Genomic DNA, 9978 nt, shown 5'->3' with positions numbered 1-9978 from the left:
TGGCACCACTTGGCAGTGACATCTCACAGATAGCAAAGTAAAGTTGTAAAAGTAGGTTGGTTAGAAGTCTTTTATGTCTGTGAGACTTCAGATTAGGAGGCTAGCTGGCTAGCCCGAGTAGTCACTCGGGGTACATGTGATGAAGGCCCAGTACCCTCACCCAGGCAAGAGAGCAGAAGGCAGCTGTCGGCACACCAAGGCAAGAGTTCTGCAAAACAGAAGTTCAGCAGAGTGGCAGTCCTATCAGCAGCACAGCAGTCCTTCTTCCTGGTAGAGTTTTAAAAGTGTACTGAAGTGGCGGTGTCAGAGGTCCAGTACTTATACTCAGTGTGGCCTTTGAAGTAAGGAGACTTCAAAAATAGGCCTTTGAAGTGAACAGAGATCCTGGCTCCAGACTCACTAGAGGGTGGTATGTAGCCTTTTGTGTGGGGAGAGGAAATAGCCTACTTAGGTGTAAGTGACGCTGGATCCAGTTCCTCCATCCCATCCTGCAGAATGGCCCATCGAGTCACACCTATGCTCCCATCGTGTGTAGCTGTTTAGGGAAATACACAAAACAAAGCCTAGCTGTCACCCACTTCAGACATGTGGTCAGAGACAGGCATCAGGGACCAAATGGCTAAAGTAAGAAAATGCAAACTTTCTAAAAGTGATATTTTCAGAATAGTAATTTAAAATATAACTTCATCATAAGTTAGGATTTAAAATTAGGATTCCAGAGACACCAAACTTGAATCAGTGATATCTTCCCATTTGGACATTACTCTCATAAAATGTAATGAGATAATCCAATTGTTTTCCTACGGGAGATATTATAAACCTTGCAGTAGTGAAAATCAAATTTAAGAGTTTTTTACTACTAGGACATGTAAGAAGTAAAAGTATGTATCCTACTTTTTAAAGCCATTGCACCTTGCCCTCTGGGCTGTGTAGGGCCTACCCTAGGCACGACTTATATGTATTAAAAAGTAAGTTTGGTGTCTGGCAAAATGTTTATTTTTCCAGCTTGAAATAACCGTTCAACTACACATACAGGACTTGCAATGGCAGGCCTTAGACATGGTTAGTGGGCTACCTAAGGGGGAGGCACAATCAGTGCTGTAGGTCCACTAGTAGCATTTAATTTAAAGGAGGAGAGAAGGTGGTCCGTCGGCTGCGCTGCCGCCTCTGGTGCAGGAAACCAGGGTTCGAGCCTCGAGGTCACGTCCACATCCTGTGATTTTGGGCAAATCACTTAATCTCCCCATGAATGTGTAATGTAAATACGGTGCTATGTAAAGCGCTCCAATACCTTCGGGTAGAGTTCGCGCTATATAAATATGCAAAACAAAAACAAAAAAAAGGTCCTAGGGAAGTGTAGTGCAGCTATTCAAGGTACTTATAAGTAAATTAAATATAACAATCGGGTATGAGCCAGTATTAAAATGCTTTGAGGAGAGATCACATGCACTTTAGCACTGGTTAGAGTGGTAAAGTACTAAAGCTGACAAAAATGAGGTAAGAAAAAGTTAAGGAGAAAGGAAAAACATTTGGGGTGACCCAGCAAAGAGGGCCATTTTCATATAAAAAATTGCATTTGCTTCTCTGTCCCAAACCTCTTTGTTTCTGTACTTTTTTGACTGGTGGGAAAGAAGAGAGGTTGGAGGAATGGCATGAGGCCTTCCACATGCTGCCAAGTTTTCGCTCTTCATATATGTGACAATTTCGGGTTATCAGCAAGTTTATTTGCACATTTGATTGCCATGTGTGACAACAGTCACACAAACTTGCAAAGCCTTAGATGCTTACGAGTTGCAGCCAAACTCGGGTCCTTCAGTCCTAAACTCGACAGGAGATCTTTTAAAGTCCAGTGCTGTGGCAGGTGGGTGCACCATGCCATGGCACACCGCTAGTTCCTAAGAGGTGCCTGGGTGCTCGACTACCCATAGTAGTTGGGTTCAGGAGACCGCTTGTGCGAGGAACTAAAATCAGTGGCAGCTACAATGGATCAGTGGCGGTGGGGTGGGCAGAGGGGCAGGTGGGGGTCTTTAAAAAATAGAAAGAAAACTTCAATTACCTGGTCGCCGCTGCCTCTCCTCCATTCTTCTTCTGTGAAAGACGCAGGAACAGGAAACACAGGAAACACACAGGCTTCCAGACTCCCCTAGCCAATCACAATGCTGCTGGTCTGAGCGCCGTGGTTGGGCCCTCAGATGAGGTCTTTGAGCCTGTGCATACTCTCTACCCAGGCTTTAAGACCGCCTGGGTGGAGAGCATGCAAAGTGCGCATGACTGTGTGTCTGGGCCAAGACAGCCAGCCAAACCATCATGCACACTTAAGTACACATCCCACTCCTCCCTCTGCTGACTGACAGCCAAGCACAGCCCAGCCCCGCCCCTTGAACAAAACTAGGCCAGTACATTATTATCATTTTATTCTTCCTGTGGGGCGACGCTCCTCCCCCTTAGTAGAGGAGCCGCCGATGACTAAAGTGCTGAAGTACAACGTCATTCACATACGATGTCATTACAACCATCATGTCTCTGCAACCAAATCCACAAAAAGCCTCTCTAGGGCTACAGCCCACAAAAATAACCTGACAACGCCTGACCTACTCGACCCAAAGCGTTTGCTCTGACAGCATGTCTTTTTAAAGATGCAGTGCAAGCAATTCCAGAGGTTTACTGCTGAAACTTCACATTGAATGAAAATTATTTCAGTGAGGTCATGTGGCTGCGATGACGTATTTGCGATAGTTTGACCCCTGATGAGTGACACTTGACAGGGCTGCTTCCACTCATATGCTGGCTGAACGAGGTCTTTCTCACCCCTGGAAACTTAAGTCAGGGCTGTCAAAGCTTGGTGGTGGGTTTGGTCAGTCTTTATTTAAAAGCATACGTTTCTTTTTTGGGTGTTAATGTAAGTGTGTTTCAGGCGCAGCCGGTACAGGTAAAAAGCATGTGGCAGTGGAGCGGTGGGACGGCGTGGCGGGGTGGAGGCGGAGCGGGGGGAAGTCGACATAGGACGGGGTAGGGAAAGTAAAGTAAGTAAAACCACTTATCTTGCGCTTGCCGCATTGCGCAAGGTAAGTGTTTTTTTTTTTTTTTTTACCTATCCTTTCATGCATCGACTCCCTACCACCCCCACCACTCTTGCCTGTACCGGGCGCACCAGTTGTGTTGAGAAAAGGGCTTTAACCTAAATAGCCTGGGGCAGGGCAGGCCTATCTGGGTGAAAATAGAGTGGGTGTGTAGCTGAACTCTGTATTCCAGAAACTGCTGTTAGTCATTGGGAATGGCAGGCCCTGGCCAAAGGGCGGAGGTCAGTGTAGCCTCCTTCCATGTCACGCAGCTAGGTCGGAGTATCTTGAGTGTTTTACTTTTGTTTATTCCACTCCTGCTTGAATACAGTTCTTTTTTTAGCCAAGGAAGAAGTGACGGGAGATTGCTGTGTGCTCTTGTGTACTCCAAAGGCGAGAAGTCAGCAGGATATTACCTGCGTCAGAACAGCAGCATGTCAGCTTCCTTTTAATTGAGCAGTCATTAATCTTTTTCAAAGCTGCCCAGTCCGTACCTCTGTACCTCCCACCAGGAGTAGAAAAACATGTAGGAGTCTGATGTCAGCTGCTATGTGGGCTCGGGCTGGTAGGAGATCGCAGCTGGACGCACCTAGAGGAGAAGAAACCAATAGATATTAGCTCGCCAACAGGAACAGCAAGTAAGCCAGCTCGATTTGAATTTCTTTCTTTTTTGCATTGTTGCCAAGGACGACCCCGGTCTTCCTCATGCCAGCCTGTCCTTGCAGTGCCAGCCTGAGCCTGCACTGACACTGCAGTACGGACCATCCAAGACTAAGAAACCTAAAACATTTACCAATGCTTGTTTCCATTGTTGCCCAGGTCGACCCCGCTCTCCCTCAAGCCAGCCTGTCCCTGCAGTGCCTGCCTGAGGCAGCAATGACACTGCAGTACGAACGCTCAGAGACTAAGGAACATAATGCATTTACCAGTGCATGTTTAAATTGCTCCCCAGGCCGACCCCGCTAGCCCCATGCCAGCCTGTCCCTCCTATGCCCGCCTGAGCCTGCGCTGACACTGCAGTATGGACCACCCGAGACTAAGAAAACAAATGCATGTGCCAATCCTTGTTTTCATTGCTGCCCAGGCCGACCCTGCTCTACCTCATGCCAGCCTGTCGCTGCACTGCCAGCCTGAGGCAGCGCTGATACTGCAGTACACACCCTCCAAGACTAACAAAACTAGTGCATTTAATATTGCTTGTTTGCATTGTTGCCCAGGCTGATCTTGCTAAGCCTCATGCTAGCCTGTATCTGCAGTGCCAGCCTGAGCCAGCGCTGGCACTGCAGTACGGACCCTTTGAGACAAAAAAACGTAATGCATCTACTAATGCTAGTTTGCATTGTTGCCCAGGCCGACCCTGCTCACCATCATGCCAGCCTGTCCATGCATTGCCAACCTGAGCCAATGCTGATACTGCAGTACACACCCTCCGAGACAAAGAAACCTAAAACATTTACCAATGCTTGTTTGCATTGTTGCCCAGGCCGTCCCCACTGTCACTCATGCCAGCCTGTACCTGCAGTGCCAGCCTGAGCCAACGCTGACACTGGAGTACGGCTCATCCGAGACTAAGAAACCTAATGCAATTTCTAATGCTTGTTTGCATTGTTGCCCGGGCCGATCCCGCTCTCCCTCATGCCAGTCTTTACCTGATGTGCCAGCCTTGAGCGAGCGCTTATTCTGTAGTACTGACCCTCCAAGACCAAGAAAACTAATTTTCCAACGTTTGTTTTCATTGTTTCCCAAGCCCACCTCTCTCTCCCTCATACCACCCTGTATCTGCAGAGCCAGCCTGAGCCAGCGCTGACACTGCAGTACAGGTCCTCCAAGACTAAGAAAACTAATGAATTTATCAATGCTTGTTTGCATTGTTGCCCAGGCCAACCCCGCTCTCCCTCATGCCACCCTATATCTGCAGTGCCAGCCTCAGCCAGCGCTGCCACTGTAGTACGGATTCTCTGAGACTAAGAAACCTAATGCATTTTCCAATGCTTGTTTGCATTGTTGCCAGGCCGACCCCACTCTCCCTCATGCCAGCCTGTATCTGCAGTGGCAGCCCGAGCCAGCGCTGACAGTGCAGTACGGACCCTTCGAGACTAAAACCCAGAATACATCTACCAATGCTGGTTTGAATTGTGGCCCAGGCCAAACCTGCTCTCCTTCATGCCAGCCTTTACCTGCAGTGCCAGCCTGAGCTAGCGCTGACAATGCAGTATGGACCCTCCGAGACTAAGAAACCTAATGTACTTACCAATGCGTTTTTGCATTGGTGACCAGGCTGACCCGCACTCCCTTATGCCAGTCTATACCTGAAATGCCAGCCTGAGCCAGCACTGAGACTGAAATACAGACCCTCCGAGACTAAGAAGCATAATGCATTTATCAATACTTGTTTACATTGTTGCCCAGGCCGACCCCGCTCTCCCTAATGCCAGTCTGTTCCTGAAATATCAGCCTGGGCCAGCCATGACACAGCAGTAGGGACCCTCCGAGACTAAAAAAACCAAATGCAGTTACCAATGCTTGTTTGCAGGCCGACCCCACTCTGCCTCATGCCAGCATGTATCTGAATTCTGAAGTGCCATCCTGAGCCAGCGCTGACACTGTTTTACGGATCCTCTAAGACTAAGAAATCTAAAGCATTTTCCAATGCTTGTTTGCATTGTTGCCCAGGCTGGCCCGCACTCACTTATGCCAGTCTGTTCCTGAAATGCCAGCCTGAGCCAGCACTGACACTGAAATACGTACCCTCCGAGTCTAAGAAACGTAATGCATTTACCAATAATTGTTTACATTGTTGCCCAGGCCAACCTCGCTCTCTCTCTCATGCCAGTCTGTTCCTGAAATGTCAGCCTGAGCCAGCCACGACACAGCAGAAGGGACCCTCCAAAGATTAAAAAACCTAATGCATTTTTCAGTGCTTGTTTGCATTGTTGCGAAGGCTGACCCCGCTCTGCCTCATGCCACCCTGCATCTACAGTGCCAGCCTGAGCCAGCGCTGACACTGTAGTACCTACCCTATGAGACTAAGAAATCTAATGCATTCACCATTGCTTGTTTGCAATGCTGCCCAGGCTGACCCCGTTCTTCTGAATGCCAGCCTGTATCTGAAGTGCCAGCCTGAGTCAGCATGGACAATGCAGTACAGACCTTTCAAAAATAAGAATCCTAAAGCATTTACCAATGCTTGTTTGCACTGTTGCCCAGGCCAACGCCCGCTCTCAATCATTCCAGTCTGTCCCTGCTGTGCCAGCCTGAGCCAGCGCTTATTCTGCAGTACTGACCCTCCGAGACTAAGAAAATGAATGCATTTTCGAATGCTTGTTGGTATTGTGCCTAGGCCGACCGCGCTCTTCCTCATGCCACCCTGTACTTGCTGTGCCAGCCTGAGCCAGCGCTGGCACTGCAGTACGGGCCCTCCAAGACTAAAAAACCTAATGCATGTATCAATGCTTGTTTGCATTGTTGCCCAAGATGACCCAGCTCTCCCTCATGCCACCCTGTATCTACAGTGCCAGCCTGAGCCAGCACTGACACTGCAGTACGGCCCATCCGAGATTAAAAAAAGTATTGCATTTACCAATGCTTGTTTGCACTGTTGCCCAAGCCGACCCCGCTCTCTCTCATGCGGCCCTGGATCTGCATGTCAGCCTGAGCCAGCACTGACACTGCAGTACAGACCCTCGTATTGCATTTACCAATTCTTATTTTCATTGCAGCCCAGGCCCACCCCCTCTCCCTCATGCCTGCCTGCATCTGAAGTACCAGCCTGAGCCAATGCTGACACTTCTGCACGGACCCTCCGAGACCAAGAAACCCAATGCATTTAGCAATGCTGGTTTGCATTGCTGCCCAGGCCGACCCAGCTCTCTTTCATGGTAGACTGTCCCTGCAGTGCCAGCCTGAGCCATCGCTGACACTACAGTATGGTCCTACAGAGACTAAAAACCCGAATGCATTTACCAATGCTTGTTTGCTTTGCTCCCCAGGCTGACACGCTCTCCAACATGCCGGCCTGTATCTGAAATGCTAGCCTGAGCCAATGCTGACACTGCAGTACAGACCCTCCGAGACTAAGAAACCTAATGCATTTACCAATGCTTGTTTGCCTTATTGCCAAGGCTGACTGTGAGAAGTTGGCCTGGCATATGCTGGTCAATAGTTATAGTGGCCACCTTGCACCAGTCCAATTCGACTCTTATGGTAGATAGGTTTAAGACAACCTTTTAAAGAAAGCTATCCTAGTTGTAGCTGTGGAGAGCAGCCTTCAGGCTAAGTCTCAGAGGAATGTAAAGCAGCTTGTTTTACCTTATAATCTCTTGAATTACCAAATGAAAGGACACCACACAGGTATATATATCAAATATATATGTATTTATTACTAGACACACTCTACTAATCTCTTTATGAGATTAGAAGCCAGATACACATTCAAATGTCAACGGTTCACAATAAATTAAGCACAAATATGGCTGGAGCCCTAGGGGCGTACCAGACCATATACTAAAAAAATGGTATAACAATGTCGACTTGCTAAATGACATGGCCTAGGGCCTGGGGAATCACTGGGGCTTCACTACTGCAGTGTTAGCAGGTAAGTAACAGGCCCACGGGAGACGCGTGCAGTGTGTGAAAACAGCCGCGGGTTCCCTATTGATTACAACGGAGCAAGTCGCGGTTTGATTTTTTTAAGTTTTAGGGTACTTCGAGGAAGTCTACAAGCAAGCCACTTACAAGGTAAGTACTTCGAGGGCCAGCACACACTAGGGCACAGGAGTGCACGAGTTACCTCACCCAGGGAAGCCGGGTGCATAGGTGTCTTTTGGTGTCGGGTCGCGTCGCTGTTTTCTATGAAGACCAAAGAAGACTTGCTGCTTGCGTCGACTGAAGAAGTGTCCGGTGGAATCCAAGGGTGGATTCAAGATGCAGAAGACCTGAAAATTGAAGGGACAGTGTTCAAAGTCACTTGCCAGTGACCGGTGGACAGGAAGATGTATGACCACAGATGTTGGGTGATTTCAGGTCGTCGATGGTGTTTTGACTCTTCGCTCACGAGGTCCAGGAATGATCAATGATAACCAGCAGCTGGATTTGGAGTGTCCCACAACGTTTGCAGCTGACTGCGGTGTCAGCAACCGGATTGGAGCCAACAAGCCTTGGCAACTGCAAGTCTTGTGTAGACTGAAGAAAGTCGATGGTGCAGACCAGCAAGGTCTGAGGGACTCACCCAGTGAGGGTAAGTGAGGGCAGGCCTGGAGCAACCAGGAGAGCCCTTTGAGTTGATAGGAAAGTCTTCGAGGGACCAACTAGCCAACGGGCAAATGATCGCAAAGACGCCTCTTCAGGAATTGCTTCACAGGAGCCCACGGTTACTCGGGACGGGGTAGGCCTCTGATTTTCGCTGCAAAACCTGCTGGAGGCTTGGGCCAAAAATAGTCCAAAGCACAAGTTCGTAGAACGTCGTGAAGGGATTGCACTCGACAATAGTGCACTGTCCCCAGGTATTGCTGTTCCTCATCACTCGTGGGGTCCACTCACCACAGCTTTGCTGGGGACTCACAATAGCCATCAAGAAATCAGGAAATCTACTTCCAGGGCAGCAGGGACTTCGAACTCCGGCGGGAGCGGGAAAGTTTGCAACCGTTGATTAAGGTTTTTGGTGCCTGCCAAGCAGGGGAGTCACTCCTTGACTCCAAGGGAGATTCTTCTGTCTTCCAAAGGTAGTGGAACGTCGAAGGGCCAGGATTCTTCTTTGTAGAGCGTCGTCCAGGGTTATCTGATTTGCAATGGCAAAGTTTGCTATCTTATCGTGAAGATAGGGGATGGACTAGCTCTATGACCCCTCCTCTGGGAGGGTCAGGATAGGGGGTGATAACACCCACTTCCCTTTGTCCAGTTTCACGCCAGAGCATGGACAGGTAGCCCCTGAAGCGGTTTGAGCTGGCATATGCACAGAGGAGCCTACTGCTCCCCCAGTGCAGGACTTCAAAGCACTCTAGGAATGCACCCACCCAGCTCCAATACACTAAATCCTGTCTGGAAGGTGGTGACACCTCCCTGTGCCAGGATGCCTTTTTTTGGGCTTCCTCCACTGCGAGTTTCTGTCAGCAGCAGGAGGGCAGCCCAGTGTCTGTGCTGGTGGCATTCATTTTGTGATGCCAGGGCTCTATAGGATTGCTATCGTTTTACATGTCGTCCCCTTTAGAAGGGTGGGATCATGCTCCCACATAATGGACTGATGTGGGGGTATGATTCCAAGTTGTTTGACACAAACACAACATGTTTTGATGCAGTCATTCCAAAGTTAGCATTTTAATGCACTTAAGAGTATATGGTTTAACTGCATCCACAAGCAGCCATAGAGAATAGACTCTGGTAGCTGCATAGGGGCCTGCTCACACAGAGGCACCCCCTTATATTGTAAACCACGCACCCTGCCCTCAGGATTGATAGGGCCTGCCATAGGGGTGGCTGATAGGTTTATATGTGTGTGTATGGTGAGATATAGAAACCTATATCTCTGTGAGGAGTGCTAACACTACCTCACACAGGCCGCCGTAGCAGGCCTGTGGTGTCAGATTGAGAATGCTTCCCAGGGGTGGCATAATACATGCTGCAGCCCCTGGTAGGCCTATGCCCTAGGTACCTAAGGTACCATATACTAGGAGCTCATACGGTACCACAGTATCCAATCACTAGTGCATCCAATATGCACACCAAGTCGTTTGAGAGAACAGAGAGACTGGGGCCCTGATTAGCAGGGACCCAGCCAGACTGTAGCCAGAATCCAGTGTATACCTCAGAAAAGTGGGGGCAACATTAGTGCAGATCCTACTCTCCTACACGGACCTGTACTTTCTCATGCCAGCCTGTCAGCCTGAGCCAACGGTGACATGGCAGTGCCAGATCTGCAAGAACA

General features: G+C 49.0%; 1 protein-coding gene across 1 annotated transcript in view; it reads left to right on the top strand.

Moving 5' to 3' along the window:
- The first annotated feature begins 3561 nt into the window (after positions 1-3561).
- The window catches only part of LOC146858121 (lectin-like), a 91031-nt gene continuing 84614 nt past the window's right edge, over positions 3562-9978 (top strand). Inside the window, exon 1 of the mRNA XM_085646888.1 lies at positions 3562-3697. The gene's annotated coding sequence lies outside the window, so the exon portion shown is untranslated. The remainder of the gene's footprint in view (positions 3698-9978) is intronic.

Source organism: Triturus cristatus, chromosome 3_2, assembly GCF_964204655.1.
Source record: "Triturus cristatus chromosome 3_2, aTriCri1.1, whole genome shotgun sequence".
In the NCBI taxonomy this organism is placed as follows: Eukaryota; Metazoa; Chordata; class Amphibia; order Caudata; family Salamandridae; genus Triturus; species Triturus cristatus.
The sequence above is the reverse complement of the archived record's forward strand: the minus strand, read 5'-3'. Positions and strand labels throughout refer to the sequence as shown.